Genomic DNA, 17,818 nt, shown 5'->3' with positions numbered 1-17,818 from the left:
TATTGCAGGGACGTTGTCTTTCATTGGGTTCTGTACAGCACCAGGCACACTAGCCAAGATCCCTAAGTAATCACGCTAAGCGCTCAACAGGTTTTTCATTACAAAGCAAACACACTGTAACCCGTGATGAACATACAGGGAGGGGTTTGTCAGGGGTTTGGAATGATAGATAAAAGTTTGCAATTTAGAAAGGTGTTTTAGAAAAGAACATTTGAAAAACATCCCATTCAATTGCCATGTGCATTGTGTGTGCTCCTTTGTAAAACAGGGATAATGACTTGGCCCCTCTCTGGTAAGGTGCTTCGGGAGCTCTGGATGAGAAGCACCATATCAGTGCTAAATGTTATTTCCTTCCCCATCTCTAGTGATTGCACCAGGATGTAAGTGCGTAAACAGCAGCGTTTTCCTTTCTAATCAGACTGCTCCATTCAGTGATATGCAAGCCAGGGCTGCTGATGCCCCACTTCATAGCCGGGTAAGTGATTGTATTGTCACAAAAAGAAAAGGAGTACTTGTGGCACCTTAGAGACTAATCAATTTATTTGAGCATGAGCTTTCGTGAGCTACAGCTCACTTCATATCCGATGAAGTGAGCTGTAGCTCACGAAAGCTCATGCTCAAATAAATTGGTTAGTCTCTAAGGTGCCACAAGTACTCCTTTTCTTTTTGCGAATACAGACTAACATGGCTGTTACTCTGAAACCTGTATTGTCACAGTTGTTGAATAGCATCATCGCTACATGAATCATTCAGGCCAAGGGAGCAGATTATAGAGGACACAGCTTCTGTTTACACACAAATAGCTTGTCATTCAGTAAAGAGGGGGCAGGAAACACAGAAAAGTACATGACATTTTAGAAGGGCTGTCTGTCCGTCTAAAGCCATGGTTTCCAACCTTTTTTCATTTGCGGATCCCTTTGGAAATTTCAGACACGGTCTGCGGACCCCAGGTTGAAAACCACTGTATTATGGTAACGACAACCTTTCGCAGACCCCTTAAACATAGTCTGTGGACCCCCAGGAGTCTGCAGACCCGAGGTTGAAAACCACTAGTCTAAGGCATTTCCCATGTGCCCATCAGTATAGTATCTAGATGTTATAGGATCTGATGGGCATGGGATTTGATAACACGCTATTGTTGACACATCAAATGTCTACACTTTCTAAAGTTTGCTACAGCCTAATAGTGAGGGTTTGAATTAGGTTAAGGTGCAGCTCCCAAACGAGGGACAAAGCAGCAGGGCTGCCTAGCATCTGCCCCCAGCTTGCTGTCATTCAGCTACGTGGACATCTGTGCAGCCTGGCCCCGATCCAAGAACACATGCCTATTCAGGATAGCACCTAAGCATCTGACTAAGCCCCACTGTCTTCAATGGAACTTAAGTGAATGCTTGAAGTGAAAAAGTCAATTACGTGCCTTCCTGAATCAGGCCTGGGGTGTGTTGATGTGGCACCATTTTGTTTCAGTCAGGAGCTGGTTAGCCGTTGGGACATGGCTTACGCAAATGACCCTCCCATGAGCCCTTGGAATGAACGGTGAGTGTGGCCGAAACTCCTGCAAACCCACAAGTTGCAAGACAAAAGACAAGCAGCTGCAGTGAGGAGGAGGGCTCAGAAAGCTTTGGAAAATGTGTCTGTGAACATTATTAGTGAATGGCAATCAGGAGGACATTGTCAAAAGACAGCTCATAATTTTGGAATCAAGGCATTGTTGTTCCAAACTTTCCCTCAGCAGCATGACCCTGAAAGCTCTTTGCTAGCTCCATCCGTGCACACTTCTTATGAGCACAGTGGGTTGTCAATAATGTGGGGTTGTTACCAAGGGCTGGGCTCTGTCTTCAGCAGTTTGGTCATGTCGGGTTGCTCATGCGTGCTAAGCTGCACGCACACACGTTTATTAGTGTAGGGTTGTACGTGATTGCAGGGCTATACACGCTCACATTTATTATTGTAGGGTTGGTCTTGGGGTTGTAGTACCAGAGATTGCATTGAGGTTTTGGCTGCTTTAGACAAAAGAGCACCGACAAACGTTTTGCAAAAGAATCTGAACATGACATACACTCTGCATGGAGAAATAAAGGGAAGAGAATATCATTTTGATTTTGGACCTACCACTGTCATCCACTGAATAGAAGTTCAACTCGTGTGCATGGCCTTACCTGATTTTTGGATGTCCCAGCTTTGAAGCAAAACTGTAAGAATTAAGACAGGAGGTAAGTTTCTCTCCCATGTGTTTGGGGGTCAAACGTTACCAATTCCCAGCCTCCTGCAGCCTCTTCTTTCTGCAGGACTGGGAGCATCCTCACAACACAGTTTGGCGCCTGAACCTGCTTCTGTGAAGTGTGTGGAGCCATCGGGACAAGGAAGCAGTGGGAAGGCGAAGCCTCAGTACCACCAACATGAGCAAAGGGATTGTGTGGAGGATACTTCGTGGCACAAGGGAAAGGAATGGGGCTTGCTCTGCCCAGCCTCAGTGTGAGCAGACCCCCACGCAGAAGACACAGGAGTTCTGTGGTGTAGCGACTATGGCTATTACTGTTATTTGTATAACAGTAGCACTGAGAGGCCCCTAGCTGATATCAGCATCCCATTGTGTTAGGTGCTGTACAGACACAGAGGGAGAGACAGTCTATACCTCAAAGAGCTTACAGCACAAATAGACAAGACAGACAAAGGATGGGAGACGATACAGAGGAGAAGTGACTTGCCACAGGGTTACCCAGCAGGTCAATAGAAGAGTTAGGAACAGAACCCAGGTCTCCTGAGTCCCAGCCCACTGCCCCACCCATTGGACCATTGGTCAGCCCCTCCCTGCTGCAGCTTTTTCGCTTTTCTTGGAGAAAAACGTGGCTCCAACCCTTCATGCCAGATTTCGCCCTTCCACTTTGCCGAGAGTTGAGGCTGAGCTAGAGCAGGCTAGAGGAGCTGCAAAGTGGGCTCCCACCTAGCCCTAGCCCCAGTGCTCTCAGGGTCCCCGTCCCCTCACTGAGTCTTCTCATAGCTCTCTCCCTCAGTCACTGTGGAAAGAGCTTCCCCATCCAGCCACATGGGTCGCTGAGAACAGTTCGCTGTGGGTGGGTGGGGATGGGAGGGGATTTGGCTGAAGGAAGCCTGGGCAAATGCAACAATGGGAAATGTTATTAACACCTCCACGGTGGGAGGGGGCTGTCTCTGCCCCTCTCAACCCCAGATCCCCCTGCCTTACTCTGGGAGGGGGCTGATTCTCTGATTCTCATCCCCCAAGCCCTCCTGTCTCACCCAGGCAGGGGGCTGTCTCTGCCCCTGTAAACCCCAGAGCCCCCTTTCTCCTCCTCTGAAGCTCTCCCCCTACCCCTAACCTTGAGCCCCCACTCTCCCCAGGGGCTGCCTTTGCACTTGGCAAATGTTGTCATGAGAAAGCCCCTTTCTGCATCTCCCTTCCTTTTAAGCCAGTAGGGACGACAGAAAGGGCCTAGGCAACTGGGAGAAGCTAAAAAACACCCGTGATTGTAACCTCCCTGCGGGCCCCAGCTCCGGGTGCCCCGTTCCCCACAGTCACTCTATTGTCTGCACACAGACAAGCTACAAGCTCCTTCAGGAACATGGGAAATAGTGGGTGGTTGGCAGCCTTGACCTCTTCCATTTCATCTTTCACCCCCCCTCCACCACGGCCAGATGAGTTTTTAGTCTATTTTCTCCTCTTTTCCTTCCCCCTCCTCCTCCTCCCCTGTCTCGCGAGTGTCCTCCTGGGGTCTCCATCCGCTCGGTCTCCCAGTCCAGGCGCCTACCCGAGAGCTCTTGATCTGATTCCCACATACAGCGTTGGAAGTTTTGAACCGGGTTGCAAGTCTCTGTAGTGAAGGGTTGGATGCCAAACCCCCAGCACAGGAGAGGAAGCCTCCTGCAGACCAGCTACAAACAACTCGCCCAGCTAGTGGCAATAGGACTCCCCTGGATTTTTGGCATAATTCAGAACAGCTGCTGGAAATGAATTCCATGATTAAATGTGGAGAGCGAGCTCCTCTGGGGGTGGGGGGTGGCAGCTCCAAGCCACTGGAGCAGGGAGCCAGAGCATGGTCCCTTAATATCCACATCAGGCTACGTTGCCTCAGGGGTGTGGAGATGCCCATGAATGAACGTGGACACAATTGTCCTCCCAGTCTGCTACAGAGTGTGCAGAGCAAAGGACCATTGGTTCAGCCCTCACCACAATTAATCCTATTTACCCCTTTCTGTTGGAGGATCCCAAAGTGTTTTACTGATTTAATCCCAAACAACTCCTCCAGTGAGGGAGGTAAGGATCACCCTCAGTCACAGATGGGGAAACTGAGGAGCGGAGCAGGGAAAGGGGCAGAGCTGGGAACAGAACCCCTGTTCCCACTTCCCAAGCCAAGGTTGTAACCACAAGGCCCACTCCCCACAAAGGAGTCCTGGGATGAAGGAACATGGGAGCTGCGTAGACCTTCTCACTCTAGGACAAGGCGTTCCCCTCAGCCCTGGGCTGCAACTGACTGTACGGTGTGGAAACACCACACTCCCTTGTCTCCTAGAATTAACCACTGCCCTGCTCAGTGAATTAACCTCAGCTGGTTCTAAGCCTCCTGGGAAAGGGTTTGCTCTGCTCAGAGGTTCCCGAATACCTTCCTATCTTATCAGTCTGGTTAGCCCGCCCTGCCCCTTTCTAGAGCAATCAGGGAGGGCCTGCAGCTCCTGTGATTACCTCCCATCATCTCAACACTGCATTTACATTCCCTTCCTGCAAATCACATGAAATTAAAGCAAATCAACAACACGATTATGCCCATCACATGCAACCAAACGCACAGAGGGATGGGATGACGCCCATTGGATAAGGATGAGTCTGTGACATGAAGCAACAGATCTAGGCAAGGTGATGCTTCAGACAAACCCCCCATCCTCAGCAAGGGCCCCCCGATGATTCGCTTTGGTGCATTAGATAAGCACTGCCTCCTCACTGCACAGCCTTAATATATTGGACCACATTCATCCCTGATGTAACAAATGAAGGCAATGGAGTTACACCAGATATCAACATGGCCCATATTGCTTTGTACATGGATTGCCTGGGGGGGTTAAAGAGTTTAAACTAATTAACTAGTTATAGTACTTACGAGTTATACGGTTGCAAACTGTCCTCTTTCTAATTGTATCTATCTGTCTGTGTTCGTTCACAGCGCACCCATCAGTGCCCTATCTCAGCATCAATGTGTACTCACATGTTGGAACATGTACAAAAGGTGTATTTAAAGATTCATGCACACCACAAGCTCACACAAGGTTGGCCACACCCTCTCACTAGAATCCCAAGGGAGAGGGTGATGGGAGTGGTGAACAAACTGTACTGATTTTCTAAAATAGAGACTTTTACGAAAACTTTCTCCTGAACCCTCGGACTTTCCTCTCCTGCAGATCAGTGAGAGGAAGAGTAGCCTCTCGCAGAGTCCACAGCTGAGATAGAGGAGATACTGAGAGGCATGGGTGGAGGGTGTCGCAGGCCAGGGGAGGCTGAGCCTTCCCAAACAGCCCCACCCACACTCCACCCCAAGGCCCCCTCCTGCTTCCCAGGGCACTCTTCCCCTGGGGCCAGGCTGGGGCAGGGGCTAGGTGAGGCTGGTCTGTAGCGTGCGACTCTGGGCAGCTGGAGCCATGCCACCCACCTGACCGATACTCCGGGCCTGGGGGCACTCGGGTGGCTTGGGGCTGGGGTGGGGGCCTGGTGGCCTTGTGGGGGCTCTGGTGTGAGGGGTGGGGCCTCAGGCAGAAGAGGCAGGGCCGGTGGTTCACACACCACCCATGCTGAGAGCTATAGCAATCATAAGGGTTTGTTTTAAACACAGGAGATAAGCTCTGGGCCAACCAGCAGAAGGCAATAATGGACAGGGGTAGGGGGTCATAGATTGCATAGGCCAATCTCTGCAAATCAGGATGATGCAGGCAACAGGAGAGAGGGTCATATGTGGGGATGGGAATGGGTCTGTAACAACAGACCCATGAAGACGGGTAGCAGACGAGTCTAGAACAGAATCGCAGTGAGCAGCTAAAGGCTTTGCTGGGACTGTTCCATTCCTCTTTGCTGCCTCGCCAGCAGAGCGGATGTTGCGATATTGTATTGCACTGGGAAAGCAAAGTCACTCGCATGCCAAGAGAAATACACACAGAATGAGAACAAAGGAGCCAATGAGGGCCACACCCTGGAATTAAGAACAAGGGCTGCACTATTTGAGTCACATCACTCAGCTACTCCCCCATGAGGTCTTGGGAGACCTCCGGTATCAGTGCAGGAAAGAGGCGGCCACACACACAGCCAGAGCTAGGGAAACACCCAGATGCACACACACAGTCAGAGACGCACAAACAGTCATGGAAACACAGGCTGAGTGTCATGGAAACGCACACACAGAGACAGAGGGACGCAGAGGGTCACAGAGAAGCAGAAAGACACAATCAGGGAGGCAAACATACACAGTCAAGGAGATGCACAGAAGCACAGAATCAGTCAGGAAAGCACATGACGAACCAGGGAAACACACTGAACTGCATCCGATGCATCCGATGAAGTGAGCTGTAGCTCACGAAAGCTTATGCTCAAATAAATTGGTTAGTCTCTAAGGTGCCACAAGTACTCCTTTTCTTTTTACACTGAACTAGAAGTAGGAAACAGACACTCATACAGAGTCAAGGAGGTGCACAGGGAAACACACCGAGATGACCAAGGAGATCCACAGCGACAGACAAAGGCACACACAAGGCAAGTAGACACATAGACAGGGCCTCCCACCTACAGTAATAAGGTCACACACTGAGTATGTGCCAGACAAAAACACACAGAGTCAAGGAGACCCACAATCAAGGTACTCTATGCAGAGTCAGGGACGCGCTCTCTCTCTCTCTCTCTCTCACACACACACACACACACACAGAGTAATGGAGGTGCATGGGCTCACACATCCATACACACAAGTGTCCAGCACTGGAGCTGTCATGCACGCAGGCATGCCGATACCAAGTGCCGAGTTGTTATGCCCACGGGAAGCCATCTAGCTGGCTGGTCTTTTCTCAGCGTTGAGTCAGGATTCGCAAAAGGATCTTTCTCACCTCTCAGTGTCAGAGCAAACCTCAGCAAAGCGAGAGCTGCTGCACAGGACAAACTCCAGGGGTGCCCCGTTCCTGAAATCCCTCTCCACTAAGCAGTCCGGTCCCCAAAACTGCCCTGACAGCAGTTTAGCTTTATGTGATGTCCATGGGCACCCAGAATAGAAGCTGCAGTGTGAGGATGATTTTAAGCTCCTTGGGGTAGTAATGTTCCCTTCTTATGTGTCACAAGATGCACCACAAATACTGCACAGACTATGCAGAACACTGGGGAGAGGATGAATCAGACCCCCAACATCCCTGTTCCCAGGTTGCCACAAGCCTTCCTGTAGTACCAGCTGCCTGGCGGCCAGTCATGGACAAGCCAGGGGCAGAAATGAGTTTCCTGCAAGCAAAGGACTCCACTCTGCTTCCTCAGCCTCCCCTCATCCCATGAGCACGGCTATGCAGTATCCCTTTAAAATTAAAACGACCCTGCCGAGGTGCTGGGATGTCCCAGGGGCAGGGGAAAGGCCTGTGTTTTCAGCTGCTGTCTGAGAGAAAGTATTTGGAAGCAGAGAGGTCACATGCAGACGTGTCAGAGCTGCGGCATGTGCCCCAAGCGGAGACTTCATTGAAGAGCCCTCAGGGGCACCTCATCCATTTTCTCTTCTGCACAGAAGAAGGAGAGGACACGCCCCCCAGCTTTTCTTGGTCCTTGTTGGATGCTTCCCACTCCCACCGACTGCCATAGTGGAGCCCACCACACTCCGTGGAGCCCACCACACTCTGCCTGCACCATTTCTGAGAGGGATTCTGCTGCTGGGATGGGAGCCACTGCCAGCTCTCCAATAGCTAGAGCTCCTATACCATCCCCCTCCAGTGCCTCCTGCTGGAAAATGATGGGACCGGTATAGCAGTGAGCACATCCCACCAGTATTCAAATACCATCCTTTGACAGCGCCACCTGCTGGAAGAGGTCTTTATTGTAGCAGCTCTCAACTCATCCTGCATGTTGAGTTACAGACAGCGTCCAGCTCAATGGGAAATCCTGCAGAACACTATTCAGATAGCAAGAGCTCACTGGGGAAGAAGACGACCTGGTTAAAGGAGAGCTTCCCTGTAGAAGGAGGAGCAGACTGCCTCATTCCCTCTCTAAAGGCCCAGGCCTGCAAAGTAGGGCGCACCCCCATCTCCTATGGTCAGGGCCATAAAACATTCATAGGGGGACAAAATGAGGAGGTTATGATGGGGTTGAATGGGAAGGGAGGTGAGGGCCAGCTGATGGCAAATGGGAGCGGAGGTAGAAGCAGGCAATAATGAGGAGGTGAGATCCTGAACGGAGGGGGGCAGGCAAGAGAATTATGGCTCCCTGTTCCAGAATAAACTAGTCAACCTAGGTTGACGGTTTGAAGCCTCTGTATCCAGCTGCTGCCTCTCTGCCAGGTGGCTGAGCTCTGCCAGACTCCTCCCCAGACTGCTCCCAGCTCCCTGCCTGGTCGGTGCCAACATGCGCACTCTCTGGCCTTGAAAGATTCCAAAGGAATAGCTATCACTTCATGCACTTCCCCCTCCAACCGATCGCTCATCCAGCTGCCGGAAACCTTCATTCCTACCAAGCTGCCTTCTTCTGGATGAATTTTAGGACAGGTTTGAAAGCGAGTGCAGGGAAGGTAGAATTCCAGCTGCCACACCCACCCCAAAAGGAACAGGGAATGTTCAGCCTGCCCATGTGGCAACACTTTGCCAGGTGTTTCTTAACTCTGAGCGTAATGTGCCCTGGATGGAGCCTGAAATGAACTGAAAATGCAAGAGCTGCTTGTCTAGTGAGGCTGATGTGACATGCCAGGCCAAGGAGTCAGGAGGGCAGAGCTTGGGATGCTTGTCTGTTATTCAAGAGTAGCAGAGCCTAAAGATTCATGCTGCTGTTAAAGTGAACCTGCTGTGCAGGGAGACGGCTGCCTCTAGCTGCTTATTTGAACTGGCTGGTTATGCTCCGGCTCTGCCTGCTTTCTAAAAGTACCAGCCAGGACCCCAGCTTCCGCCCAGCGGTGCCCTGTCCATGCCGGGCAGGACTGGGCTGCGAGCTTCCTGGCAGTAGTGCCCTGTCAGTGCCAGGCAGGAAGATATGAAAAGCAAATATCCCAGAGCAGTGGAAGCCTCATTCCTGCAGTGTCCGCAAGCAGCCACAGGGACTGTCTTTTTGTTCTGTGTTTGTACAGCACAGTGGGGTCCTAGTCCAGGACTAAGGCTTCAGGAGCAACAGTAATACATAAAATAATAAATAATAATAAGGCTGAAAGTAATGTTTGGAAGCTGGTGAAATTGTAAGTTTCTCCTTCCTCTCCAGAGCCCCACCCCAGCTGTCTTCAAAGAGGAGAGTGTCCTTATCCTGATATGCTCTTAGAAAGCTTTTCCCCTTTGGACCTGGCCAGGCCCTGCCAGCAGCCACAGCCTATCCTCTCTGGGATGTTTGCTTTGCCTATCATATCAATCTTTCCCCAGCTTAACCCTTTCCTTGCTTTCTCACACATTATGTTCAAGCCTTATCTCTCCATTACTAACTATTTCATCAGGGCTTAGGCTGACATTTCAGTGGAGACAGATCAATGCTAATCAAGAGGGATAGAGCAGAGGCTGGGAATGTGTTCTCCCCACAGCCAGCACCTTTAACAATACTCCCTACATTAACTCCAGCAGGGAGAAGCTGAATCTGAGGTAGCTAGAGTGCCCCACAGCCTGCCTTCCTGAATAGATCCATACAGGGACAGCTGCCACAGAAGGCTGAGGTAGGATTAGCTGGGGGCACCTTTGCTCTTGCAGCTTCTTGCTGCGAGAAGCAACACCATTTTGAAGAGTGACTCCTCCAGGGGGAGCTGGGAACTCCCTACAGCAGGACTTTTGATGTAGAAGAATAGGATGGGAAGAGCCATGACTTCCCTTACGCTCTATCTGCGGTAAAAAATGGACTGCTTTAACTACACTGGTAGAGGTAAAGTGACAAACCCTACCTAGTGTGGATGCAGTTATACTGATATAGCTTATTCCAATTCTGGAGGCAGAATAAGTTATACCAGCATAACTTTTATACCAGTATAATTCTGTCTACACGAGGACTTTTACTGCTATAACTATATAGGTAAAAATCACCCCCCGACTGACAAAGTTATACCGGCATAAGTTACAAGTGTAGACATACCCTTAGAGCCAGTGCTCTGGCCCCTCCCTGTCATGCCTCTAACTAGCTAAAAAGTACTTTTCTAGCATCTGTCACCATAGTGTCTGAGCACCTCACAATCTTTCATGTATTTATCCTCCCCACACTCCTGCGAGGTAGGGCAGTTCTGTTATTGCCATTGTACAGATGGGAAAGGGAGACACAAAAAGACTAAGTGTGTCCACACTAGAAATGCTACAGTGGTGCAGCTTTAGGGCTGTAGTATAGACCCGTACTACATCCATCACTGGAATAAATCCAGCTTGAAAGAAGGTAGCTCGGCTGAGGGAACACTTCTTCTGTCGACCTAGTGGTGTCTACACCAGGGATTAGGTCATCTTAATTACATCACAGAGGGCATGACATTGTTTGCAAACCTTGTAATGTAGACCAGCCCAGGGCACAGATCCTTAAAAGGTATTTAGGTGACTAACTTGGGAGGTAGAGGCCTAAATCCCTTTGAAGATCTGGCCCTAAGTGACTTGCCCAAGGTCTTGAGGGTCTTGAGTCCCAAACTAGTACCCTAACCACTGAGCCATCCTTCTTCTTTCCAGCTGAGAGAGGCCATTACTAGAGTGTACAGACTTGAGTACAGTATACTCTTCCTCACAAGCTCTTTTACTCAGGGAATTGATGAGATGTGACTGTTTTCAATCTAATGTGTCCTCAGAAACCCTGCTTTGCCCGTGAACCTATAGAAATGCCCCTTTGCCCCATGTGACATTTTGGGGATCACCCAGACTAGCAAGGAGTTCTGCAACCATCTTCCTTGTAACTTTGGGTGCCTTAATGATATGCTGCTGTGGCTCAGAGCCCAGACACCAGTAGCCAACCCATAAGCCTAAGGGCTCATCCTGACTTCCACCAGCCTCGTTACTCCTAGCAGGGTGACCCTAACAGCCTTTCCACTCCAGAGTCTCCCCAAATCCATCTACCCCAAGTTCATAATCACAGTCTGTATACATCACTCATAATGATCAGATCCCCTCTTCTCCCTTGGGGTGTGTGGATCCTGATGGTCACCCCTGCCATGCTGCTCCCATCCTCTCTTCCCTTCCAGCCAGGATGTGGGTGTCAATTTCTAAGCTGGAACTGTTGGTTTTCTGTGGCTAGCCCTCAAATTACACTAACTCTGTGGGAAAGAACAAATAGAAAGCAGAAGGTGGAGGGGTGAAAAGAAAAAAAAAATCACCAAAGCAGGGTAAGAATGCCAGCCCTTCCAGATTCCTGATCAGAGCTCTCCAGACAGCACCACTGCACAGAATTTGGATACCTCAGGCATGTGCTGCTGCAGCCCAACTGTTTGTTGTAATTTGGTTGTTTACAGACATCTGCTCTAATCAAATCTGAGCCAGATCCCCCCTCCCGCAGTACCAGTTGTGTCACTGCAGGAGTCAGGGAAGAAGGAAGTTGGTGGGAGGAGAGTAGCTCTCTGATCCAAACCATGGCTGCTATAGGCAATTCAGCAGAGGGGGCATTCTCTCCGAGTAATAATGCTGCATTGCACATCGACAGCACCTTGCAGGGATACCAAGGCATACAAAAGCAGCTGCAGTTCAACCGTCTCTGTGTTATATACAGGGAAACTGAGGCACGGAGAGCAGCAGTAACTCACCCAAGGTCACACAGCAGTTCAGTGGCAGAGCTGGATGGATACTATGGCGATGAATGCTGTAGAAACCCATAAGGTAGATAGATAGAATCCAGTAGTCCTGATTCTAGAATATGCATTACGCCATACAGCATCCCCCAAGAATCCCACTTCATACCTAGCAGAGCCTGTTTGTCCGTGGGGCGGGAAGTAGGGAATCTAGTTCTACAGTTCCTTACAAATATTTACTCCTGTAGATAGCCAGAGGGTGGGATAAGGCCCATTGGTTTGGAAAGTCCCTGCCACAACTGCTAGGTACTTGGAATGTAACACAGTCAGGACTGAAAGGGAGTCCGGATGATGTCTGGTAGCATTTAGGGATTTATGTCTGTTGAGCCCAGTGGTCTGGAACAGATGGGAGCAGTACAGTGCATGTCACTCAGCAGGAGCAGAGCTGGGGGGGAAACTGAAGTTAATCTATCAGTGATTAGCTCAAACCGATGTAATTTTTAACTGGAAAACAAGAAGGCTCAAGGCCCAGCACTGCCCCTCCCCCTTGGAACTCTGACTAATATTTAAACCTGCCTCCTGTCCAGGCAAATCACAAATGTAACTCGCATTCTTGGCGGCCTCTGGCGGCCAAAGGGACGAACTTACACTTCTGCAGAACATCCCTGTACAGTAAATCAGTTCACTCCTGTCACCCTGCATCGCTCATGACACACTACGTCAAGTGTTGCCAAGGCAGAAAGACCTACCTGTGGAGGGCCTTTTTGTTTAGGGACAAAGAAGGGGAAATCCCCATGGAGAAAGATGCAGGAGCCTGGACATCATGCAAAAAAGCCTTCCCATGGGGTGCTGCCTTCCGTGGAAATATACGCACGGCTGGATGAAAGAGTTACATTTTCCCCACAGAATCAGATTCAAAATCCAAAGGGCTCATTTCCAGCCCAGCTCCGGCCCAGGTCTATGAGGAGTCAGCGACAGTCCACAGACCCAGGATTGCCAACCTCAAGAGATCAGAAATCATGAGTCCCACCTCAAAAAACTCAATTAAAAAAACCAAAATTACTGTTTTTTCAGTCAGCCTTTTGATTTTTGAATCCCCCACCCCCGCACTTGGTGTCTATGTGTGACAATCAGTGTTGCCAACACTCCCAAAAGATAATTTGACCCCTGCTACAAGAACTCTCACCCCTATGTCTGCCTGTCCTGTGCCCAGCAATCAATCCTGTCCCCCAGACCCCACCCAGCAGATCAGCCCCTCCATCCCACTGTTTCAGGCCCCCCAGAGTCATCTCTACTCCTCCTGGATTCCTCTGCCCGCCCTCTGGCCTAGGAGGGTTGCAGTGGAGTGGGGCAGGTCTAGGGGCTCCTCACCTCCTGTGCTCAGCACTTCTCACTGGAGGGTTGGGGAGGAAGGAACTAAGAGCTGTAGCACAAGGCCGGGGCAGAGGAAGGTAAAGACCACCTAAAGCTGGCCTCCCTCCAGCCTAGAAGCGGGGAGGGGAAACGGAAAGTTTTAAAGGACAGAATTGCTACGTCCAAAGGATGGGGGGTCCCAGCTAGCAACGAAAGCGTCAAGAGATTTTAAAGAGTCTCTTTGTGAGATATAGAGAAGGATTGGACAGGGCAAGCAGAATGGAATTAAGGAAGTGGAAGGAAAATGCACAGAGTGACGAGTGAGTTTGACTTCAGCAGATGGCATGACAAGGAAAAGACTAATAGGATAAGAACAGTCCACATTAATTCAGAAAGTGAGATCAGAGAGTGAGGTCTGAAAAGGAAGGTGGAAGAGTTTGGAGGAGGAAGCTGTGGACATCTTTTTCCTGAAAGTTTAGGCCATTTCTGGAGACAGCACCTTGCAAAAGACTAATCCATACAGTTAATTAGCGTCTCTGCTTGAGAACATTAGGAACAGGTTTAGCTATCAAACACATACAGCTCAAGCACATGGAAGCAGTTGGGAAGGGAGGCAGCTAGCTAGTGCAGAGCCACAGAGATCAGTAAATAAGGATCAATTTTGTTTAACGACCTGGAAGAAGGAAAGTGCAGTTGGCTGGTGGAATTTGCTGATGTTAAGGCTGGGAGGGAGGAAGGGAGCTTTCAGTAAAATTCAGAATGATTTGGTCACTACAGATGATGTTATTCAATATAGAAACAGACACGGCAATGATGCTAGGGACATACAATGGAGGGAAGGGAATAAACAGATCCACAAGACGATATGCTATGAAACACAGAGGAGCAGAAGAATCAGGAGGAGTGGCACATAAGATCTTAAAACCTTTGACACAGGCTGCGAATGCAGTAAAAGAACAAAAGAACTGCTAGGTTACATACAGGGATGGGGAAATGATGCTACCCCTGCTGGAGGGATTACCCAAGCCTCTCAAGGAAAACTCTCTGCCCCCCTGGACACAGTGGGGAAAACAGAGCACAGAAATTGAGATAATTCAGAGAAAAGGGCAATGGCTGTAGTCCAGAGGGAAAGGGATCCTTAAAGCCCTGCATTCTTTGGGAAAAAGAAAAGGAGTACTTGTGGCACCTTAGAGACTAACCAATTTATTTGAGCATGAGCTTTCATGAGCTCCAGCTCACTTCATCGGATGCATCCCGATGCACAAGTACCATGCCACAAGTACTCCTTTTCTTTTTGCGAATACAGACTAACACGGCTGTTACTCTGAAACCTGTTCTTTGGGAAAGAAAGCCATCCTACTCCCATTTAAATCAATGGGGAAACTCCAGTGAGAAGCAGGATAGGCCATTAGAAGAGAACTCACTGAGGTGTATGAAATTCTGTGGGGACTAGACAAGACATGGGCTGCAAAATTGTTCAAGTCAGTGTCAGAGACAAGAAGCAGACAGAGGACATGAACTTAACCTAAGAAAGAAGGACAATGGAAAATAACTTAGGCAGAATGACTTTATATGGATAGTATTTACTGTATTTACCATGTGAGATAAATGGTCCCACCAGGGAGAAAAGAGGAGACACTGATTAAACCTCTTAACACTTCTGTGGGGTAAGTATTATCCCCTTTAGAGAGATGAGTAAAAACTGAGACATAAACAGTTAAATGCTTTCTTCAAAGATCTTTCAGTGAGTCAGTAGCAAAGCTGGGTCCAGAACCCAGGAGCCTAGAACCATGTCTCTCTAGTCTAACATTTATTAAACCTACTACCCAGATACTGGATTTGGAGAAGATGTGAAATTTTTGAAGAGGGAGAGGAGAAAAAAAGGCACAATTCAAAGGAAAAAATGTGTCCCCCTCCCACTTTGCTGGGGTTCAGACGGAGAGAGAGTGAACTAAGTATTATTTTTGTGCTCTGTGGTGCTTAGCTATTTTTAGTAGGTCATCAGGTTCAAAGCAGAGAAATCTGCAACCACAAGAGGGAAAATCAGGGACATTGCAGTTTTTTAAAAAAGCAGGAACATTTAGTCTTTGCAATATGCTCATGTGTTTTCTTTTCTCCTTCATGGTTTCAGTAGTGTTCCTGATAAGTCCTCACTGGTGCTGTTTACAGGAGCAAAGTACAGACTATTCTAGTTCACACACACACACACACACACACACACACACACGAGCGTTTTTCGGATTGCTCCATACAAACAGGAATCCACCCAACCTTCAGACCTGAATTAACTTCACAACCAACCAGGCCTAAAAGAAGCACATGTGGGGAGTCTTACTTAACCAAACCCAAAAAGAGATATCATTTCTCTGCAGCTATGAGGGGTCACAACGTTGCTGAGATCTCTTCTCTGGATTTGCTGTAACAAGCTGCATTGTATCAGTAGCCCTGGGCATATCAGATGTAATGCCCCTTCCTCTCCTGATGACACCCTAGCTGACTGTTGCCTAGCTATACTCACAAACAGATCCCCAACAGGAAAAGAGCTGCAAACGCACCCAGTCCAGAAGGAAAGCACAGCTGAACTTTTTCCACATTCCTCCCTCCCCTGAAATATTTAATGGATAAATCAGAAAGAGGTGTAAAGCAGGCATTTCAGAAGTAACCTTTTTTTAATTTAATCCCATACAAGGCTTTTTCTAAGCAGTGCACATGACCCACGGGTTTTATCCCCCTGGCAGCTTTGGACAGTTATATATTTATACACACACACACACACACACACACACACACAAACAACTTGTTCAAGTTAATAGCATTCCTGTGCTATTGAGTCAAAAGGAACTCCACAAACAGGGGAATTTTTTTGGGGGGGGGGGGGCGGGGAGGGAGAGCGTGGACTGTACTGAAAAAAGGATCTTTTTTAACAAAAATATTTGTCACTTAAAGCTGTGTTTCCTTCAGTGCTTATATTGGCAAGCCTGATTTAGCCCTGATTTCACTGGAACTTAGAAACCTGAAGGCAAACAAGGGATGGGTAACCTGATCCTCGCACTAGTGTTTGGCCCAGGGAGGATTAGCAAGACTGGGGAAGCTGACATTCGGGACTACGTTGACATTTATGAAAGTTTCAAGAGTGTGGTGGGTGTTGCTTGGCAATTCGTAGGTAGATAAGCAGAGCCAGCTAGCAACTGCTGGGGAGGGTGTCGAGGACTGGGCATGAACAGGGCTGTTACAGCAAAGGTAAGGTCTAGTTTAATTCCCACCATAGATTATTGCTTGATTTACAGATTTGTATTTTTTTAAAATGTAAAGGCACACAGATCACAAGGCCTATCAGTACAATAGGAACGCAAGGTTGTCAAGACCTGATAATCTCAAAGTGAAGGAGGTGTTGAGAAGTCATTAGTGAGGCTGTGAACATCTCACTGAAACACAACAAAGCCCTTAATTGCAAGAGGGAGAGTCTTTAAAAACGGTCTTAAAACTAATCCAAAAAGCAGAAACTCCAAGACTTGTCAGGTCTGCAAATGCAAAGGGTAAACTCTGGCTTCTTATAGACTTAACTGTATGATATATCTCTTTCCTGGGGCTAGGTATACCTTGTGACAATCTTTATACATCTATAGTTTTATGTCTTTCCACTCCTTTGCTGATGGTTTTATAGAGCAGTCCTTTATACTGGGAAGACTATCATCACAGGGTTATGCAATCACCATTAGAGAGTAGCTGGCACCTTCTTCCACTTCTGAGTTTGCTGCAGCTGATACAGTGAGCAAGGCCAAGACTGCCCTGAGAACTTGGAGGGGGAGAGAGACAGCTGCCAGGTCAGGGACTGAGGCTAAGATTTACCACCACTGGAAAGAAAAGGGCATCTGCAGCAGCAGAACCTGGTGGGCACCGCTTGGCTCATCCCTCCTCCCGCTCTCTGCATTACACTCAGAATAGCCACATTGCAGAGGAGACTAAGCATGAGGGGAGCACATTTGTATATATATATATATTCAATGTTAGCAAATGGAAATATATTTGAAAGGGTGCAATCTTGAAACAACAAAGCCCCCTTGCATTCCAAAGGGCAGGGAGAATGTTACTGTCAGAGCAGCGCTATGGGGGTGGGCAGGTTTATTAGTGAACCACAGCTGAGCTCCCTCTTGCGCCAGCTGGGAGGGGAAGACCGAAGTGCAGTGAGAAAGGAGGCAGAACTTAATTATTCCTAATAATAATAGCACCTGGCACTTATGTAGTCACTTTTCAACTGCAGGTCTCAAAGTACTTTACCACAGTCATTATTCTAATCCCGTTTACACATGGGGACAGAGAGGCACAAAGGTAAAGGATAGAATTTTCAGAAGCATGTAAGTGACTTAGGAGCCTAAGGTTGTGTCTACTCCAGGAGCAGTTTACCAGCATAGGACTACAAGTACTATCCCAGCAAAGACCTAGTGTGGACACATCTGTACTGGCAAAGCTGTGCTTTATACCAGCATGGTAACTCCACTCGCCCATGAGCAAAACAAGCTAACCCAATCAAAGCGTCGTTTTCCTAGTACAGCTGTGTGCACACAGCAAACTTTTGC

General features: G+C 48.6%; 1 long non-coding RNA gene across 1 annotated transcript; it reads left to right on the top strand.

Moving 5' to 3' along the window:
• The first annotated feature begins 382 nt into the window (after positions 1-382).
• On the top strand, positions 383-3,039 carry LOC142069589 (uncharacterized). The gene is made up of 3 exons (XR_012665500.1): positions 383-475; positions 1,468-2,213; positions 2,289-3,039. It is a non-coding gene; the product is annotated as an uncharacterized LOC142069589 (long non-coding RNA).
• Positions 3,040-17,818: the final 14,779 nt, after the last annotated feature.

Source organism: Caretta caretta, chromosome 19 (genome assembly GCF_965140235.1).
Source record: "Caretta caretta isolate rCarCar2 chromosome 19, rCarCar1.hap1, whole genome shotgun sequence".
Lineage (NCBI taxonomy): Eukaryota > Metazoa > Chordata > Testudines > Cheloniidae > Caretta > Caretta caretta.
The sequence above is the reverse complement of the archived record's forward strand: the minus strand, read 5'-3'. Positions and strand labels throughout refer to the sequence as shown.